Below are 22279 nucleotides of genomic sequence, written 5' to 3'. Positions count from 1 at the left end.
TTCTGTGACTGTGGAGGTTGGGGTACACCACCTTTCTGCATGTGGGGGTGTTCACCACCCTAGAAGCTCTGCAAACCCTTTCCTTTATGGTTTTATGGAGGACCCATGGCATAAGCATGATTAAATCATAGACAACCCCAGGTTAACTCAGTCTCTATCCAGTTTCCCTCTTGAAGGTGTGAGAGGATTTGGAGCTGAAAGTTCCAACTCTCTTATCACATGGTTTTTTGGCAGGCAACCTCCATCCTGAAACTATCTAGGGGGCTTATACAGAGTCACCTCATTAACATAAACTCAAGTATTCTTGACAGGGACTTTTTCAGTTCAGTCAGTCGCTCAGTCGTGTCCAACTCTTTGTGACCCCATGAATGGCAGCACGCCAGGCCTCCATGTCCATTACCAACTCCTGGAGTTCACTCAGACTCGCGTCCATCGAGTCAGATGGACATGCCATCCAGCCATCTCATCCAGTCAGATGCGATCCAGCCATCTCATCCTCTGTCGTCCCCTTCTCCTCCTGCCCCCAATCCCTCCCAGCATCAGAGTCTTTTCCAATGAGTCAAATCTTCGCATGAGGTGACCAAAGTACTGGAGTTTCAGCTTTGGCATCATTCCTTCCAAAGAAATCCCAGGGTTGATCTCCTTCGAAATGGACTAGTTGGATATCCTTGCAGTTCAAGGGACTCTCAGGCGTCTTCTTCAACACCACAGTTCAAAAGCATCAATTCTTCGGTGCTCAGCCTTCTTTACAGTCCAACTCTCACATCCATACATGACTGCTGGAAAAACCATAGCCTTGACTAGACGGATCTTAGTCGGCAAAGTAATGTCTCTGCTTTTGAATATGCTATCTAGGTTGGTCATAACTTTTCTCCCAAGGAGTAAGCGTCTTTTAATTTCATGGCTGCAGTCACCATCTGCAGTGATTTTGAAGCCTCAAAAAATAAAGCCTGACACTGTTTCCCCATCTATTTCCCATGAAGTGATGGGACCAGATGCAATGATCTTCATTTTAGGAGTAACAAGAGGCTCCTCTCATCCCTATAACTCATGAAGTTCCAAGAATTCTAGGAGCTCTGCTCCAGAAACCTGGACAAAGACTGCATATATCTTTATTATTATATCACAATATTGTACTAGTTAATAATGAGAAGTAATTGAAAACATCTCCTGGAAGCAGTCCCTTCCTTTTCCAGTAGAGACTCCTCTGTGTTGCCAGTTTATTTCTCCTCTTGCCCCTCTTCCTCATTTTTCTTCATCTGTGTGTAACCTGTTTATTGAATGAGCAGGACTAAGTGGTATATAATTGGAATATTTCTTTATTTATCTCTACCCTTGCTTGCCACCATGTTATTTTTGTTCTCCCCACCCCCATTCCTGGTAATATTCCTGGGAAGGTGACTTTTCTAGTCATTTTTGGTATTAGAATATCTAAAGTCTTAGGCATTAAAAAGTTTAGTCCTATCTACTATCAAAACCTCCATCTCTCATTAAATCCTAAGCTGGCTCCTTGACCACCTTTCACCACCTGCATCAAGTTCAGGCCTGATTTACAATTTCATAGAACTGGAGGGAGTAAGTGTGTCATGGCCTGTTTTCTTTTTCTTGTTTCTTTACTTCCTTTCTTCCTACTCTTATTATTTGGTTTGAGGGATGAGAGCTGAAGGGCAGCTGGTGCTATTTGTGATTTGTTTTAGTTGTTGAATATACTATAGCTGCTGCTTGTGGTTGTGCTTTTGTGGAGTCTTCAGAATGCCCCCATACACTTAATGACCTGATAGTGTACTGTTTGCTGACCTGTTTTGCTGACATCCCAGGGTAAGCTCTTTGACTTTCCCCTCATTCCTGCTTCTGGCAGTATATTTCCAGTTGTCTCTGCTGAAGAGGGTGATGGGAGGTGTGGGGTGTGGCCAGGGTGGGCAGGGTGAGCCGTGGGAGGGATGAGCAGTGGAAGGGGTGAGGAAACTCTGTTGGGCAGAGGATCCAATCTGTATCCCATGGACCTTGGAGAAATTGAGCATCTTATTCAGGAGTAGAGGACACTAGTGATCATGAGCAGATAGGCCCAGCCTCCATGTTAACTAACATTATTGCTGTTTCTTGGAGTTTGCTCAAACTCAGTGAGGCTATCTAACCATCTCATCCTCTGCTGCCCTCTTCTCCTTTTGCCTTCAATCTTGATATCACCTCCAAATGAAAAGACATATAAGTCTGTCTTAAATCCCTATGGATTTAGGGATGACAGAAATAATTAGTCTGTAATAGTCTGTACTACACTTCACTCATTTAGAGACCTAAGTGAAAATCTTCTTAGTGCAAATTTCCATCTTTTTTAAAGCATGTGCTGGTGCTCAGTCATGCCCAACTCTTTGCGGCCTCATTGACTGTGGCCCATCAGGCTCCTCTGTGTATGGAATTTTCCAGGCAAGAATACTGGAGCGGGTTGCCATTTCCTTCTCCAGGGGATCTTCCCAACGTAGGGATTGAACTTCACCATCTCTTTTATCTCCTGCGTCGGCAAGTGAGTTCTTCACCATTGGTGCCCCCTGAGAAGCATCTCGCATTGTATTTGTGTTCTTTATCTTGTGCTAGAATCCCTCACTCTCCTAGCCCCATTCCTGCAGGATTTGCCCTGTCTTGCTTAAATCACTCTGGAAATTCCCTATGTCTATTGATATGGTGACCCCCGATTCCTTTGTTTCCATGATCTACATTTTCAGTGACTCTGAGAGACCTTCTACTGATCATGTGAACCTTACTTTCAATGACCTTATAACACTGGCCATCTCTAATCCCTGTGGCCTACCCTGGGCCTGGCATCTCCCACTTTTGATGACTATATGATTCTCATTCCTATGAACTCTTATCACCCTACTCCAGTGTTTCTAAGATCTCCCTCACTGACCTCAACCCAATGACACTTTGATTCTGAGCCCACCTTGATGGGACTTTACTCTCCACTACTAACACAGAAAACCGCATTCATATGTTTCCATCTACCCTCATTTCCAACTTATCTCTAGCCATTTTGTAGGGAACTCTTGACACCGTCTCAGAATTGCATTTAGTAATCACTCTACTTAAATGCCTGAGGCACTGGTAAAAAAATTATTTGTTTATACACAAGAATTTTGCCTGAAAATAAAAATTAATTATAATGCTTGTTAGCTAAAAGTTTTAATGGACTTACTGAACAAATATGAAAAGCATTGAACAAATGTTAACATTGCACAGTTATCAGGATGCAGTGATGTCAGAGACAGGTGCTATATTGTGCATGCATTCTGTTTTTATCTCTATTTCAACTTTATCCTATTCGGAGGCTTCTTCAACTCTCAGTGAGACTATTTTTAAAGAACAAAAGGAAAATCCATCTAGTCAAGAACATCTGCTTTCTATACAGTTTTTCTGTTTCATGATTTCTTCTGGAGACATGGTCATTTGACCTGAAACTGAAGAGTATGCTTGGGGCACAAAGATAGCAGAGTGAAACTCCTGTCTCCCAGCTCCGAAGATCCTAGTCCTTTGATTGTTCTTCTTTGTACTGTATGTTTTTATACAGACTGTGGAGGGGTAGAGAGTGTACTCTCAAAGGGAAGCCAATGAATGGCCCTATGTCAGACATGAGTGACTTTTTCCTTTGCGTCAGGATTCCTTCAGATCATCAGCTCTGAGAACGTAGCATAAGTCATTGTTTCAGAAGGTATAGGTTTGTAGATTTTCTCCCCTCTCAGGTCCTTGGTTGGCTCCAGCATGTTCTCCTTTTTTATTTCTGATCATGACTCTATAGCTCAAATAATGTGAAAAGTCACAAACGTGCTTGATTGGAGATAAGCATTTTCTTACAGTTTAATACACAGAAACATTTCTTATTGAATTATCACTATGGTTTAGTGACTAAGACATGTCCGACTTGTGACCCCATGGACTATAGCTAGCCAGGCCACTCTGCCCATGGGATTCTCCAGGCAAGAATACTGGAGTGGGTTGCTATTTCCTTCTCCAGGGAATCTTCCCAACCCTGGAATCAAACCCGGGTCTCCTGCATTGCAGGCAGACTCTTTACCAATTGAGCTACAAGGGAAGCCCTGACCTGGTTCACAGCCTTGATTAAAATGGCCCTTTTTCCCTGGTCATGAATCTTGTTCCATAAATGGGTCCTTCTCAGACTTGTACAGAGCTCTAGGCTTTGAATACCTAAACTCTTGTGAATTTTTTCTTTACCTTTTTTAAAAAACGTGCACGGGCAAGTGCTAAAGTGCCAGGAAGAAGAGAAAATGGTTAAATTAGAAAAAGTTATTTAAGACTGAGCGACTGAACTGAACTGAACTGATGACATAAATACTAAGTACTTTCATCTTCAAGACATCAATAAGGCTTTACAGAAACTACTCACTTCTGCATATAAGATGGGTTCCAATAGCTGGATAAGAAGCCAGAAACCCATGATATTTCTCAGTACTAACTGCCTTTCAAAGGTGATTTGGTCATTCAATAACTTTACAATGAGCTAAAGACACTAATATACACCACTAACTGTAACTTGACTTTTTTTTCTTCCACTGCTATTATACTATTTTTTAGGCTGCATTAAAAAGCAGTAAAATACATTAAAGATTACATAATTCATATCTTTAAAAAAGAGTTTATATTGCTTTTTTTCTATTGAAGTATATTTGATTTACAATGTTGTGCCAATCCCTGCTGTACAGCAAAGTGAAGCAGTTTTACACATATAGACATTCTTTGTAAAATATTCTTTTCCATTATGGTTTATCCCAGGAGAGTGTATACAGTTCCCTGTGCTATACAGGAGGACCTTGCTGTTCATCCATTCTAAAAGCAATAGTTTGCATATATCAGCCTCAAATTCTCAGTCCATTCCTCTCCTTCTACCCTCTTCCCCCTTGGCAACCACTAGTCTAAACTCTGTGTCTATGAGTCTGTTTCTGTTTGGTAGATAGGTTTGTTTGTTCCATATTTTAGATTGCACATGTATGTATGTCATATTTGTCTTTCTCTTTCTGATTTACTTCACTTAGTATGGTAATCTATAGTTGCATCCAATGTTGCTACAAATGGCATTATTTTATTCTTTGAAATGAAAGTTTAAGTACAAAAAGAATTAACATAATGTGTGTGAATTAAGACCTTGTCAATTATATTACAGCACCTTGTAAAATGTCTATATTCTTGGAAAGGTACCTGCATTAAAGGGAACAACAACAAAAAAGACATGTCCCAAGCAAAGTCTTGAGGCTAAGTGTAAATTGCAGACAATGAAAAATAATGGATGGTCAATTAGATAAGACGAAAAAAAATAACATACACACAAACAAACAAACAAAAAAAAACATGAACAGGCAAGTGCCAAAGTGCCCAGGAAGAAGAGATAATGGTTAAATTAGATAAAGTTATTTAAGTTCTATTTTTCATATTTGTTAATGCCATTTCCCGAATTGATGCAGAGTCTATCCTGGCGAAGTTTCTTTCTTTCTTTCTTTCTTTCTTTTTTTATTATTCCTATAATAGAATAGCTCTAAATGGCATTACATTTGAGAATTGGAAATCTTGAATTTCCTATGAATGTTTTTGCATTCAAGCATTAGTAACTCTTCCTCACAATTTCATAGAGTGAAAAAAATGCACTTAGAAATGAAAAGAATTTGTAACTTTCAGTCAATAACTGTATATTGATACAAATATTTGTATAGTTATTCTGAAGATTTTGTAGCCATCTGCAATGGACTTAATTTCCCTCTATGAAAATGACTTTCTTGAAGCTTTATATAATATTATGTATTTAAAAATAAAAACATTCAGAATAATAATATAAAATATGCAATTGGTATATTAAATGCACTTTATTCAATTTTATCATGTACTCATATATATCAGCTGCTTTTAAAGAAGAGGTAATTGAGGAAAAGAAAAATAAGGTTCTCACTCAAGAAATCTTCAACTCTTGCTATGATTGATTGTTTTAGATGTTTCATTTGGAAAAAATTGATATAAGGAAAGTTTTCATTCTGAGTGGATGGTATTTTAAGCTTATTCTGGTAATGTGCCTTCTTTGTTTAGATACTGGAACCCTTTTCTGTTCATTGAGTATTAATGTTTTTTCAAGTCATCAAGCACCTCCTGCTTTGTGATTTTCTTCCAGGCATCAGGAATTTCACCTTTATTGATAAATCTTTTGTGATATTTTTCTTCTAGCTTTGATCTGAAGTGACAGACAAACCATTTCCAGTATGGCTGGGTGGATGTGTCTGGGGTGATGCTCCATGTGGCATATTCCCCCCCTGCTTCTCGATAGGTCTTATATGGGATTCTTCTGTCATCATTCAAAATGAAAAAATCATCACTTGCTACTGAACTAGTACAGAAATCAATGGCAAAATGGTCTGTTTGATGCCAGAACGTTCCACTGAGAGCCTCTGGACGGTGGAAGGGAACACTGTGGTCTCCATCATGGGTAGGGATTGTATTTGTACAAATTGCTTTACAGAAGGGACACTGTTTCCAGCAGCCACAGAGATGTTCAGAGAGCATTTTCTGGATTTCAGGAACCATTTCTTCTGCAAGTTTAGACAAACAATTCTGTTCTACCTTCTTCATTTCAGGATCCAAAGCATTACTCATGGCCTCTTTGATAAACTCGATATCTTTTATCTCCTGGTGTTCAATGCTTATCAAGTCTTTTCGTGGAAAGACCAAGGTACTCCCCAGGTGATCACAGAACAAATCTAACCACCCAGACACTGTGCTGCTTTTATCTTTAGCTCTTGCTGTAGATGCATGTACAGCTGAGAGGATGGCATTCTTGATGTCATCTAAACTCATTTGTAGAAAAGTCTTTATTTTTTCACTTCCTGTGTCCGAGAAATATCTTTTAACATGGTTTTCAATGTAATTCTTAAAAAATGATTCTGGATTATGAAGGTACTGCCAGTAGTTATCAAAATTTTCCTCTTCTGCCAGAGAGATGAGAATGTGTTTCTCCAGGTTAGCTCTGTTTTCATTGAATGCCCGGCAGGTGGTTCGAATGTCCCCAGCAATTTTGAGGGCCATGTTTTTCCTTATGGTTCTGGAGACTGCAGGTGTGAGTTTCTTCCACAGAAAATCAACAAATGTTTTAATTGAAGTTGCTCCTTGACAAGAGATCTTAAAGCTCATGAAGAAATCATCTTTCTTGCTTTGTAGATAGTTAACAGGATCATTTGCCTTCTTGAATGCCTTGTGCATCTCCTTAAACTTCACTGATGCTCTTTGGAATAAACACAATGATAAGTCTATTTCATAATTTTTTGTAAATGTGTATCTTTTCTGAGTGGATGCAGACTTCACCCCCTCATGTATTATTTTCAAGATTTCATAGAAATAAGTTGAATTGTAATCATGCTTTTTCTGACATATTTTGTTAACAGTTTCATTAACTTTTGAAATGATGCAGTCAGTAGTCATATCTATGGAGAATATATCCAGGCGCTCTATTTTCATGGTAGACAAACTCCAAGGTTTCCTGTTCATCTTAATATGTTTGTCATAGTTGATTTCAAACATTTCTCCAGAATAGTTCTCCAGTATGCTTGCCATGTCTTTTTCCTTCTTGAAATAATCAAAAAGGATGCTTTCAGAATCCACTTCAATTTCCGGCTCTACAGCTGGGGGGAGACTTGAGGACACATCATAGACCCATTTTTTCCAAAGTGTATTGAATTTCTCATGGAGCTCTTCCTCGTTCAATTCGGTGCCATTTAGCGATAAAGCCAACTTCTGGCTTTTATCTAATAATTCCTTTTCATAACTTGACTTTTTGTTATCCAGGTTTTCTTGATTTTTTTTTAAATGAATAAGTTCTTTGGCTTTTCTTTGGACATCTAAAATTAGTGCCTCTTTAAGGATTATGAGTTTATCTTCAAAATTTCCTTTCCACTGAACTAGCACTTCACCATCTTGGTCTTCATTAAAATATTTTTCCAGTTTTTGCTTGATGGCTTCATAGATCTCTGTAACTGGAGCCTCCAGAGTATATGTTTCAAGTGTCTGGATTTTTCCATTCTGAATCTGGTTGATCAGCTGGTCCTGTAATCTCTGCACATGACTCCTCAGCTCCCATGTCCAGGAGTTATACATGCTTTCCAGTTTGCTCATGGCCATGACTTCTTGAGTGTTCCTGAAGCTGAAAATAAAGTTCTCATTCAGTAGGGCTCTCCACAAATCTTGAACTCGGAATTTTACATCTGATATCTTCATGATGCTTCCCCTAGATTCCTGTTGGGCAGTCACAAGAATTCGGCTTTTGAGTTCCTGAACATTGTGACTGTAGCGAGGATTAGGAGGGGCCATTGGGGGATTGCCATCCCAGAGGTGAGCAAAGTAGTAGACGTGGGTATTGGCATCAAACTTAATGACATCACTAAAGCAGGTTACATCGGAGCACTGCTCTTCCTCAGCTGCTATTGCTGCCATTTTATCCAATTTCTCCTCAAACCGCCTTCTTCCTTCCATATTTTGGTCTTTAGCTGTAACTTCCCCCACATTTTGATGGACAAAGAGGCAACTGGGAGAGATTTTTACTTGTTTCATTCTCAGAAAAGCTTGGACAACTATTTGTAGAATATCTTGCATCTCTGATGGATTTTCGCCAAAAATATTGATCAAAGTCAAGCTTCCGAGTCCGATGACAAAGGTTGCCAACTCATTGTCATGATTCTGGGACTTGTTGCTGAGTTCTGGGGCTCGAAGTCCCTCTGTGTCCACCACAAGCACAAAGTCAAAGCCAAGTTCATCTGTGAATGTCTCCTCCACTTTCAGAAGCTGCATGTAGGCCCCCCGGGTACACCTCCCAGCACTGACAGTGAACTGCAGCCCAAAAAGGGCATTCAGCAGGGTGGACTTCCCTGAACTCTGCAGGCCAAGGACAGAGAGAACAAAGAGCCGCTTGTTTCCAAGTTTCTCAGAGAGCTTGTCAAAAACAGCTGCCACCCACCTGAGGGGCACATATGAAACATCCCCATCCATCAGCTCAATGGGAACACCAGATATCATCAGATCTGCAGCAATGTGGGGAAGGGAGAGAAATAGGGTATCTTTCATGGGTGAAGCTTCTTCCAGAGCTTCATAGATCTGGCCAGCTTCTCTGAGAATGTGCTCAATTCCCAAGGTACAGTCATCAATCTTTTTGGAAATAGTTTCTATCTCTTTTTGCCAGTTTTTCAGAGAGCTACTCTTTGTGGCCTCTTGCTTTTTTTTTTGAACCAATGCCTTTTTCTTCTCATTTAGATTTTCCAAGTGTCCTGCAGTCAGGTTGTCCAAAGCTAGCTTCAGCCATTGGAGGAAGTAGAGTTTGGTGTGAGTTTCTGAATGAGTTTGGAGAATTTCAAGGACAGAACGCATTAATGCATTGAGAGGAAAGGCTTTTCTGAACTGTTTTTGTCTTATCATTTGTTTTTCTGTCTCAATCTCACTTTTGTGTTGTTCAATGCTGCGATTCCCCTTCTCTCTGAGATGATAGAGTTCTTTGTCCTTTGTACACCAAAGTTGCCACAGTTTTCCCTGAAGAGGTAGTAAGTTTTCCTTGACCTGAGGTATTTCCATTTCTCTCAATAGGGTCATTAGAGCCTCTGCCTTTTCTTTGGCTTCCTTGCAATCTCTCTGGTCTTCATCAATAAGCATTCCTTGCTTGCGAGCAATGTGGGCACAGTTCTCCAAGCTGAGTGCAGTGTTAGAGAGCTCCAGCAAATGTCTGATTGCAGTTGTTAGCTCCTCTATTAATTCTGCCTCATTTCTGTTCCTGATCCCAATTCTCACTCTTGGGCCAGAATTATTGACTGTGACTTTTCCTTTATCATCAAGCAAAAGGATTAAAGGTTTTGATGACTGACACATGTCATGGACTGTTTTTTGGTTTCCTTTATTGTCATCAGAAATTGACATCAGGATCACAATTATGGAAGAAACTTCCTTCAAAAAGGTGAGTTGCTTCTCATATTCCTTTGCATCTCCGTGAAGATTGGTAAAGGTCAAGCAGTTGTCAAATCTGTCCTGCTCTTCCCCCCCAGGACAGAACCAGGCGACTTCCACCACTCCTCCCATCAAGAGACAGTCTCTGCTGCTGCCTTTGCAATGTCGGTGAAAAAAGACATCATGTTTGCGTTCACTGAGAAGACAGTTCATGATCTGCGATTTGGAAGCAGAGAAGCCAGTTCCAACTCTAATAAAGGACACAATGGGGGCAGAAACACGACACATCTGGTGATTCTTGTAATTGTCCTTCTTCTCATTTATTGATTTCCCTACTTGCTGCCAGCTCCTTCGAATTTGTCTGAGAGACCAGAGAGAGAATTCAATTTGACCATTGCAAGGATTAGGTATGAGAAGGGGGAGGGCAAACTGACAAATGGCAAGTTTGTCCAAAATATATTGTCTGGCAAAATCATCTGCACAGTGAAGAATTGCCATCTGAATATCCATAGGGTGAACATAGGGTCTGACATTAGTGGCTGCTGAAGGCTTAGTAGGATGAGCACTTTCTTCAGGTAGATCTTCATATGGATCAAAAGCCTCCCTTTCTTGATTTGAGGTTCTTGAATAGACTTGGTCCTCTGTGTATTCTTCATGTTTGATGATCAGGTATCTCAGCCCATAATCCAGCATCAATAGCTTCTGTAGGAAGTAGAAGAGAAGTTGTCTTTCAGAGCAGGGCTGGGTGTTGTACACAGAAGTCTTGTGGATCAGTTGGAAGTTAGCTCTGCTCATTTTTCTTGGGTAGTAATGTTCTAGGCCTAGACGGTGGAGTAAGTCTTGGAAGGCTCCATTTTCTATGACTTCCTCCTTTTTCTTTTCATTATCATGTGCTTCATGGTGCTCTTTCTTTTCATGGAAGACACTTTGCAATTCTTTTATCACCTCCTCCACTTGCAATGAAGAGACAGGGGCCTCGTAATTCCCATAAATGAGCAGTCTCAAGTCTTTTTCTAGGTTTTCCCAATCATGATCTCCAGGTTTGGTGAGGACATATACAACTTCTTTAGTCAAAGACCGTCCCATGTGATCTTTGATTAATGCCAAACGCTGTGTTTTCTCCTCTGGAGAAACAGCTTTGATGCCCACTGTTGCTGTCAGACCTGTGAGCACCAGGAATGCCTGAGCCCTGTAGCTGCAAATATTTTTGAGCTCTTGGTATTTATTTTGCACAGTTTGCATTTTGTCCAATAGGAAGTCTAACTCATCATGCCCCAGGAGATGCTGAAATATATTGTCAACCACATCATATCCTGCACCAGATGCTATCAAAAGTAGCAAGACGTGTGTGTCTGGCTTCCCTGTTTCTTGGAGGTGTTTCAAGAAGCAATCAAGAGACAAGCTGACCTCATAAGTCAGCTTTCTTTGAGCTTCCTCCACCAACTCTGCAGATTCAGAGTTGGCCTTTACTTCCCTAAGGTCATTCTGTGCTTTTTTAAATATTTCAATTAATTCAGAAAATTGGGTGATATGGACATTGTCTTCCTTTTGTTCTGACTGAAATATCCACTGCATAATGGATTGAGCCTGAGGAAAGTTTCTTACTGTATAAATGTGAGGATCCAAGAGACTACTCAACTGAGATTTAATAAATTTAGTTTCATAAATGGACATGTTTTTGCAAAAGTTGACAGTGTTTACCAGAAAATTCTGCAGACCCAAGTGTTTGAGGCATATATTAGTCCAAATGGTATAGCTTTCAGTTTTTTGACTCAATCTTTGCATAAAATTTATCAGCCTTTTGAGCTGTTCTTCAGGATCAAAAACATCCCAGAATTTCACATCCTCTAGGAAAATCCTAGCCTCCTTCTCAATATTCAAGAATTCTTCTCCCTCCTGGATCTGGGCAGTGAGTTCAGTCAGAACAGTATAGTTGTGTTTCAGGCAGTTAGCTACTTTACAAGCATCCTTAAAATCATCTTTGTGACCATAGAGGACAATGTCCCAAACAGGTACCAGCTGAAGCCCACGGTCAATGACATACCAGGTGTGATTATTGGCGACTAGACCAGCTTTCCAGTCAAAAAAGCCATTTGCTTCTGGTGGGCCACCTGTCTGGGCCACAGATAATTTGACTTCGGTGTGGAGATTTTGGAAGGTCGTTCTCTGAGAGGCTTTTTTCGAATGAGAGTCTGATATATCCCCACCTGTAGCTATGTTCACGCCAAAGCCACTGTAACTGCCCCTTATGTAAATATCCAGGGCCTCTGCTGCTTGCTGTTTCACTTCTGCCAGCTGCTCTTTCTGGAAACCCTCTGAAATGGCTTTCCACCAGTAGATTCCTCCCAGGTGCAGAGGGCCCTGATCAGCATGAGACCCAAACCTCTGGAAGAAGGCTTCAGTCCTATGCCTCAGCAAGCATAGTTTGTCTGGGTCTTCTGACTGACCCAAAAGGTCTTCAATGCATTTTAAATCCTGGAGAGCAGCACTGGAAAGTTGGAGCTGGTCAATGGGAAAAATGCAGGAGGCCAGTGGGATATAGATGAACTTGGTTGAGCAGAAATAAGAGTGTGTAGAATGTGATTGTTGTATTTTCTTGGATTCTGAATGCATGCTCTGATCCATACCAGCTTCCAGGCTAATTCCCCAACCTCCACCCTTTGCTAAGGCTGTTACACTGAAGCCCAGCTTCTCTACAGTCTGAGTGAACATGGATTCTTCTTGAGAAGATGTAAATTCCTTCATTTCCCTCCGTATACACTGATTAGGGCCACGGAGTACAAACTCCTTGGGGACACAGAGTAACTCCTCTTTCTTCTCTAGGAGACACCTTTGGTCTCTGGTTTTGTAAATTCCCTGTAGGGCTATCCCTCCAGATGCATGTCTCACCAGTTCTCTATCTGGGAGACTTTTCCTGTGACAAAGTGCCCCCTCCATAACCTTGAGTTGTCTCTGCATATCTTCCATGACTTCTCCTGGGGTCTTTTCAGGAGATGGCCAGAACTCTTTGGGGATCTCCATTGTTTGCCTCAGCCCTGCTTCCTTTTTCCTCACTGCCTCTTCCTGATGTTGCCTTTGTCTGATAGCACTTCTATTTGTTCCTGCAGTGCCTGTTCTGCCTCCTTATGCCTTTTCTTTAATGATTCCACCCAAGACTCCTGTAACTCTGAAAGAGTATTTGAACGTGACAGGTTAAGCTGTTTCTCCAGGGCCCTTTTCTCCCAGGAATGTTGCACCTGGGATTTCAGTTTCTGGAGGTCTTTTTCTTCTAGGTGTTGTAAGGCATGAGCAGAAGTCTCATCCAGGTGTTCCTGCAGCTTTGACTACTAGTACTCAACTTCCAGTGCTACTTCTCTGAGCATCTCCTGGAGATCTTGCCTGTTTTTGCCTCTGAGCATGGGTTCATTGGGCATAGACTCTGCTGTGACCATGGCTGTAGGAAGAAAAGACACTCAGTTAGCCTGTGGCATGTTAATAGGCAGAATTCTGTGATTAATTTGCAGAAATCTGTTGCTTTTGTATACACTAATAATGAACTATCAGAAAAAAAATTCAGGGAACAATCCCATTTAAGATCAGACTAAAAAGAATGAAATACCATGGAATAAACTTAACCAAGAAGGTGCAAGACCTATATTCTCAAAAGTATAAACACTGATGAGGGAATTTGAAAGTGATGAAAAAGAATGGAAAGATATCCTGTGTTCCTTGATTAGAGGGATTAATTTTGTTAAAAATGGCCATATTATCCAAAGCAATCTATAGATTTAATGCAATGCCTATTAAACACCCAGGACACTTTCACAAATGTAAGACAACATGATTCTAAAAAATTTTTTTGGAACCACTAAAGACTCAATTGCCAAAGCTGACTGGAGAAAAAAAATAGCTGTATGTATCTCATTCCCTATTCAGACTATATTCTGAAGCTACATTAACCAAAAGAGCATGATATTGGTATAAAAGCAAACACATAGATCAGTGGAAAAGAGTAGAGAGGCCAGAAATAAATATGCACACTTTTGGTCAATAATCTATGACAAAAGAGGTGAGAAAACAGTGGGAAAAAAGATAATTCCAATAAGTGGTGATGGGAAAATTGGATAGCTACATTAAAGGAATATTAGGAAAAAATAGGCAAAGAATAAATAGATGTTTCTCCAAAGAAGACATACAGATAACCAACAGGCACATGAAAAGTCACTCAACATTGCTAATTTTTCAGTTCAGTTCAGTTCAGTTGCTCAGTCGTGTCCAACTCTTTGTGACCCCATGAATCGCAGCACAGCAGGCCTCCCCATCCATCACCAGTTCCCAGAGTTCACACAAACTCATGTCCATCGAGTCGGTGATGCCATCCAACCATCTCATCCTCTGTCATCCCTTTCTCCTCCCGCCCCCAATCCCTCCCAGCATCAGGGTCTTTTCCAATGAGTCAACTCTTTGCATGAGGTGGCCAAAGTATTAGAGTTTCAGCTTTAGCATCAGTTCTTCCAATGAACACCCAGGACTGATCTGCTTTAGGATGGACTGGTTGGATCGCCTTGCAGCCCAAGGGACATTCAAGTGTCTTCTCCAACATCACATTCAATACTTAATTGTTAGGGAAATGCAAATCAAAACCATAATGAGGTATCACCTCAAGCCAATCATAATGGCCATCATCTTATATTCTACAAATAATAAATGCTAGAGAGGGTGTGGAAAAAAGGGAAACTTTGTGTACTGTTGCTGAGAATTTAAGCTGGTTTAACCAAGGAGATCCAACCAGTCCATTCTGAAGGAGATCAGCCCTGGGATTTCTTAGGAAGGAATGATGATAAAGCTTAAACTCCAGTACTTTGGCCACCTCATGCGAAGAGTTGACTCATTGGAAAAGACTCTGATGCTGGGAGGGATTGGGGGCAGGAGGAGAAGGGGACGACCAAGGATAAGATGGCTGGATGGCATCACTGACTCAACGGATGTGAGTCTGAGTGAACTCCAGGAGTTGGTGATGGACAGGGAGGCCTGGTGTGCTGTGCAGGGGTTGCAAAGAGTTGGACATGACTGAGCGACTGAACTGAACTGAACTGAATCACTATGGAAAGGATTGTAGAGTTTCCTCAAAAATGAAAAATAGGATCACAATATTACCCAGCAATTCCACCCCTGTGCATATATGCAAAGGAAGTGAAGACAGGATATTGAAGAGATATATGTACCTTCATATTTACTGCATCATTATTCACAGTAGATAAGATATGGAAACACCCTAAGTGTCAGCCCATGGCTTAATGGATAAAGGATATGTGATACACCATGCACATGTGTGGACACAGACACACACACACTGGTATAGTATACAGTCACGAGAAAACGGGAAGTCCTGCCATTTGTGTGTGACAACATAGCTGGACCTTGAGTGCATTATGCTAAGTGAGATAAGTCAGACCAAGAAAGAGAAATTCTGTATAATATCACTTACATGTGGAATCTAAAAAAGCCAAACTTGTAAAACAGAGTAGTATGGTGGTTACCAGGCATTGGAAGGTGTAGGAATTAGGGAGATACTGTTTAAAGGTACAAATGTGCCATCAGTAGATGAATAAGTCCTAGACATCTAGGCTTCCCTGGTGGCTCAGACGGTATAGACTCCGCCTGCAATGCAGGAGACCTGGATTTGATCCCTAGGTTGGGAAGATCCCCTGAAAGAGGGCATGGCAACCCACTCAAGTATTTTTGCCTGGAGAGTCCTCATGGACACAGGAGCCTGGAGGGCTACAGTTCATGGGGTCGCAAAGAGTTGGACACACTGAGTGACTAAGCATAGCACATAGCACATATAGTGATTACAAACAATACACGGTATTATAAACCTCAAAGTTGCCAATGGGCTTAATCTTAATTGTCCTCACCACAATAAAAAAAATGGTACTGTGATGTGATAGAGGTGTTAGCTAACTCTATCTTGGTCATATGGTAATTTAAAAATGTATCAGATCAGCACCTTGTATACTTTAGACTTATGCAAGGTTATATGTTAGTTTATCTCAGTAAATAAAATGCACTTCTTAGCTGATTTATACTTGTCACCCACTTCTCACTCTTCCTCTGACACTAGTTAATATCATTATATTATATATGTATATCTATTTTATATTTATAAACTATATATGTATAATCAAATTCTCTTTATCTACTGATGCCATCTTAATGTGTGTATGTAGACCCAAATACTCTTATATTCAGTGTTTTCTCAATGTTATGTTTTAACCCCACTATCTTTGAGACATATTATATGAGATGAGATTTCACATGTTTCAACTTCACACATAATTGAGGTTTCCTCTCTTCTTGTATTTCTGTCTTACTGAATGTCACTATTGTAATCCTATGCATCCTTCCTCCTAATGTGAATGTAGTTTCATGTCCTTTCAAATTATCCTTTTCAATTTCTCCCAAATCTCAATTCTTTTTATTTTTATTATTTTTTTTAATTTTAAAATCTTTAATTCTTACATGTGTTCCCAAACATGAACCCCCCTCCCACCTCCCTCCCCATAACATCTCAGTGGGTCATCCCCATGCACCAACCCCAAGCATGCTGTATCCTGCGTCAGACATAGACTGGCGATTCAATTCTTACATGATAGTATACATGATAGAATGCCATTCTCCAAAATCATCCCACCCTCTGCCTCTCCCTCTGAGTCCAAAAGTCCGAATTACACAGCTGTGTCTTTTTTCCTGTCTTGCATACAGGGTCATCATTGCCATCCTTCTAAATTCCATATATATGTGTTAGTATACTGTATTGGTGTTTTTCTTTCTGGCTTACTTCACTCTGTATAATCGGCTCCAGTTTCATCCATCTCATCAGAACTGATTCAAATGAATTCTTTTTAACGGCTGAGTAATACTCCATTGTGTATATGTACCACAGCTTTCTTATCCATTCATCTGCTGATGGACATCTAAGTTGTTTCCATGTCCTGGCTATTATAAACAGTGCTGCGATGAACATTGGGGTACCAGCTCTCCCTCAGATTTTCCCTTCATTTTGTTTTTATTGAATCATATAATTGTCATCTCATCTTTACAGTCATTTTGATTTTGTGCTTTCCATCTTCACCAGTGTCACTAACATTTGAATCTAAATTTAATGGCAGACTCAGTAATTCAAAAAACAGCTTTTCTGGGCTTCTCTGGTGGACAGTGGTTAGGAATCTGCCTAGCAATACAGGGAACACTGGTTAGATCCCTGGTCCAGGATGATCCCACATGCCACGGAGCAACTAAGACCGTGCACCACAACATCTGCCCCTGTGCTTAGAGCCCACAAGCCACAACTACTGAGCCCATGTGCTGCAGCTACTAAAACCCCTGTGCCCTAGGGCTGTGCTCCACAATAATAGAAGCCACCACAATGAGAAGTCCTGGGTACATATGCAAAGGAAGTGAAGACAGGATATGGATGAGATGTATGCAGTGTGCATATGCACACGGCAACTAGAGTAGCCCCCACTTACTGCAACTAGAGAAAGCCTGCACACAGCAATAAGGACCCAGTGTTCCCAAAACATAAATTAATTAGAAAAGAGAACAACTTTTCAAAGTGAGTTATCCAAAATATCTAGATAAAATTTAAGACAAATTTTTTGCAGTCTCAAGGAATTTAATAGATAGTGAAATAATATCTGATGGAAGAGGTAAACAAATTTGGAGCAAGTGAAACACTTCCATTACAAATTAAAGGCAACACTTAGGATACCATGGCATACACCTCGGAAGACAAAAGAAATTCACAATCAGACATATCATAGTGAACCTGCAGAAAATACATTAGGAAAAGCAAAGCATTTAGGGAAAAGCAGATTTTTAAAAATTAATGCATTTTAATTGGAGAATAATTATTTTACAATGTTGTGATGGTTTGCCATACATCAACATGAATCAGCCACAGGTATATAGGTGTCCCCCACAATTCTGAACCCCTCTTCCCACCTTCCTCCCCACCCTATCCTGGGTTGTCCCAGAGCACCTACTCTGTATGCTCTGCTTCATGCATCAAACTTGCACTGGTCATCTATTTTACATTTGGGAAGGAGATCAACCCTGGGATTCCTTGGAAGGAATGATGCTGAAGCTGAAACTCCAGTACTTTGGCCACCTCACGAGAAGAGTTGACTCATTGGAAAAAACTCTGATGCTGGGAGGGATTAGGGGCAGGAGGAGAAGGGGATGACCGAGGATGAGGTGGCTGGATGGCATCACGGACTCGATGGACGTGAGTCTGAGTGAACTCCAGGAGATGGTGATGAACAGGGAGGCCTGGCGTGCTGCGATTCATGGGGTCGCAAAGAGTCGGACATGACTGAGCGACTGAACTGAGCTGAATTGAATGTACATGTTTCAGTGGTATTCTCTCAAACCATCCCACCCTCAACTTCTCCTACTGAGTTCAAAAGTCTGCTTTTCACATCTATGTCTCCTTTGCTGGCCTGCATGTAGGATTGTCGGTACTGTCTTTCTAAATTCCATATATATGTGTTATTATACAGTATTTGTCTTTCTCTTTCTGACTTATTTCATTCTGTATAATAGGCTCCAGGCTCATCCACCTCATTAGAACTGACCCAAAGGCATTCTTTTTAATAGCTGAGTAGTATTTCATTGTGTATATGTACTACAACCTCCTTATCCATTCATCTGTCAGTGGATGTCTTGGTTGCTTCCCTGTCCCAGCTATGGTAAATAGTGCTGCACTGAACACTGGGGTACATGTGTCTCTCTTAATTCTGGTTTCCTTGGAGTGTATGCCCAGCAGTGGGATTACTGGGTGGTATGGCAGTTCTATACCCACTCCAGTGTTCTTGCCTGGAGAATCCCAGGGACAGGGGAGCCTGGTGGGCTGCCGTCCATGGGGTCGCACAGAGTTGGACACAACTGAAGCGACTTAGCAGCAGCAGCAGCAGCATGGCAGTTCTATTCCCAGTTTTTAAAGGAATCTCCATACTGTTCTCCATAGTGGCTGTACCAGTTTGCATTCCTACCAACAGTGTAAGAGCATTCTCTTTTCTTCACAACCTCTCCAGCATTTATTGGTTTTAGATTTTGGTGATGGCCATTCTGACCAATGTGAGATGATACCTCATTGTGGTTTTGATTTGCGTTTATCTAATAATGGTGACGTTGAGCATATTTTCATGTGTTTATTAGCCATATGCATGTCTTCTTTGGAGAAATGTCTTTTTACATCTTTTGCCCACTTTTTGATTGGATTGTTCATTTTTCTGGTATTGAGCTACATGAGCTGCTTATATATTTTGGAGATTAAGTCTTTGTCAGTTTTTTCATTTGCTATTACTTTCTCCCATTCTGAGGACTGTCTTAGAAAAGCAGAGTTTATCTTCAAATAATTCTTGGAAAGAATGATGACCTCAACAGTGCTGATGGAAGCCAGACGGCAGTAGGATGGAGGGTTAAACCTACTGAAAGAAAATAGCGGATAAAATAGGATCCTATACAGAGTTAAAAATATCCTTAAAGAATTATGGTGGCAGAAAAACATTGAAAACAGCACAGTAACAGAATTTGTTACCTAGAAATGCACATTGAAGGAACTACTAAGGCATGTTTTTTCAGGAGAAGGAAAATATCACCAAACAATAGTCAGAGATGCAGGAAAAGATGGTGAGCAACAAAGGAATAAATATATAGAAAAATCTAAGTAAATGCACAAAACAGTGGGGTTTAAAATACATGATGGCAATTGCATTTAGGCGGGAGTGTGTAGCCAAATGGATTTAAAGGACCCTCAGTTCTTTGAGGTATTTGAGAGGAAGGTCAAAGATTCTGTTGGTTTTGTAGAATATATGTTGCAATTTCTAGTACAATCTCAAATATAAGAGTCAAGAATATATCATTGTCAAACTAACACAGGAAAATATAATAAGAAACATTTGATTATACAACTTATCAAACTTTGTGGGCTACTGCACTTAGAGGGAAATTTACATTGAATGCCTACATAACAAAAGAATAATTATATGGAAACAATAATCTAAGTTTCCATCTGAGGAAATGAAGAGAAAATTAAATCCAAAACTGGAGCCGATTATACAGAGTGCAGTAAGCCAGAAAGAAAAACACCAATACAGTATACTAACACATAGATATGGAATTTAGAAAGATGGCAATGACGACCCTGTATGCAAGACAGCAAAAAAGACACAGAAGTGTATAATGGACTTTTGGACTCAGAGGGAGAGGGTGGGATGATTTGGGAGAATGGCATTGAAACATGTATACTATCATGTAAGAATCGAATCACCAGTCTATGTCCGATGCAGGATACAGCATGCTTGGGGCTGGTGCACGGTGATGACCCAGAGAGATGTTATGGGGAGGGAGGTGGGAGGGGGGTTCATGTTTGGGAATGCATGTACACCCGTGGTGGATTCATGTCAATGTATGGCAAAACCAATACAGTATTGTAAAGTACAATGGAGTATTACTCAGCCATTAAAAAGAATTCATTTGAATCAGTTCTGATGAGATGGATGAAACTGGAGCCGATTATACAGAGTGAAGTAAGCCAGAAAGAAAAACACCAATACAGTATACTAACACATATATATGGATATAGAAAGATGGCAATGACGACCCTGTATGCAAGACAGGAAAAAAGACACAGCTGTTTATAACGGACTTTTGGACTCAGAGAGAGAGGGAGAAGGTGGGATGATTTTGGAGAATGGCATTCTATCATGTATACTATCATGTAAGAATTGAATCGCCAGTCTATGTCTGACGCAGGATACAGCATGCTTGGGGTTGGTGCATGGGGATGACCCACAGAGATGTTATGGGGAGGGAAGTGGGAGGGGGGTTCATGTTTGGGAATACATGTAAGAATTAAAGACTTTAAACTTAAAAAAATAATAAAATAACAAAATAAAAAAAAAGAAATTAAAAAAAAAAAAGAGGCTATAAGTTTCCAGGCACATTGCAATCTTCTTCCCTACCTTTCATTTACATCCATGATTCTTTTCTTTATAGGCAGCATTGTAAGAACAAAATGACCCTGCTGACTGCCTGTTGATTCCCACAAAAATTTGTTAGTATATCTGTAATTTCATAAAACTACTTTGTACTATCTTGTTATAAACTTATATATTGTATTTATTCTGAGCATATAACTTTTTACACCCAGTTATATCCCATGTTATAAAAAAAATAAAGTAAAAATAAAAATTAAAAAAAATAAGCAAGAGAAAAGAAATAAGAACTAAAAAAAAAACAAAAAAATTGAAAACAGGGAATCAATAGAAAAAAAAATCAGTAAAAGGATAACATGACTCTGCAAATACCAACAAAACTAATAACTCAGACTGTGAAAAGAGGGAAGATACAAATTACTAATATCTTAAATAAAATAGGGGTTATGGATATGAATTCTATAAATATATGATATTGAAAAATGAATATAGATATATTCTATAGAATAAAAGAGTACTATGAGAAACTGTTTGCTCTCACAGTTGATGGCCTAGATAAAATGTATCAATTCCTTGGAGACAATAAACTATTAAGCTTACATGAGAGGAAATAAATAATCTGAATATGCCTATGTCTGTTAAAAAAATTGAATCAATATTTAACAGCCATCCAAAACAGAAAGCACCAGTCCCAGTGGGATTCACTAGTGAATTCTACCAAACATTTAAGGAAGAAACTGTACCAAATATCTACAGTCTCTTTCAGAGGACAGAAGCAGAAGGAATACTTCCTAATTTAGTTCATGAGGTCAGTGTTACCCTAATACCAAAAGCAGTTAAGGACATTATAAGAAAGAAAACTGAAAACCTACATCTCTTATGAAAAAAAATTAACCAATTAAATCTAATAATGTAAAAAGAAGTTATATACCACAACCATGTGGGATTTACCTCAGGTAAGCAAAAGTAGATTCAACGTTCAAAATCAATTCATGTAATATACTACAATTAACTAAGAAGAAAAACCACATGGAGAGAACCCATTTGACAAAGTCTAATACTTACTCATTATTAAAACTTTCAGCAAGCTAAGAATAGAGGGGAACTTACTGAACTTGATAAAAACATTAACAAAAGCCCTACTATTAACATTAGACTTAATGGTAAGAACCTAGAAGCTTTCCTCTTAAAGAAAAATAGGTTAAAGATATCCCCTATCACACATTCTATTGGAAGAGTTAGTTAATAAAATAAGGGAATAAAATATACTGCTTGGGAAGAAATAAATAAAACATGTCTTTATTTGTAGATGACACTATATAAAAAATGCT

General features: G+C 39.8%; 1 pseudogene; it reads right to left on the bottom strand.

The window, feature by feature from the left end:
• Positions 1 to 5913: 5913 nt before the first annotated feature.
• On the bottom strand, positions 5914 to 13397 carry LOC138092897 (interferon-induced very large GTPase 1-like; annotated as a pseudogene).
• Positions 13398 to 22279: the final 8882 nt, after the last annotated feature.

Source organism: Capricornis sumatraensis, chromosome 16 (assembly GCF_032405125.1).
Source record: "Capricornis sumatraensis isolate serow.1 chromosome 16, serow.2, whole genome shotgun sequence".
NCBI classification, from domain to species: domain Eukaryota; kingdom Metazoa; phylum Chordata; class Mammalia; order Artiodactyla; family Bovidae; genus Capricornis; species Capricornis sumatraensis.
This window is presented reverse-complemented; position numbering and strand designations above follow the sequence as displayed.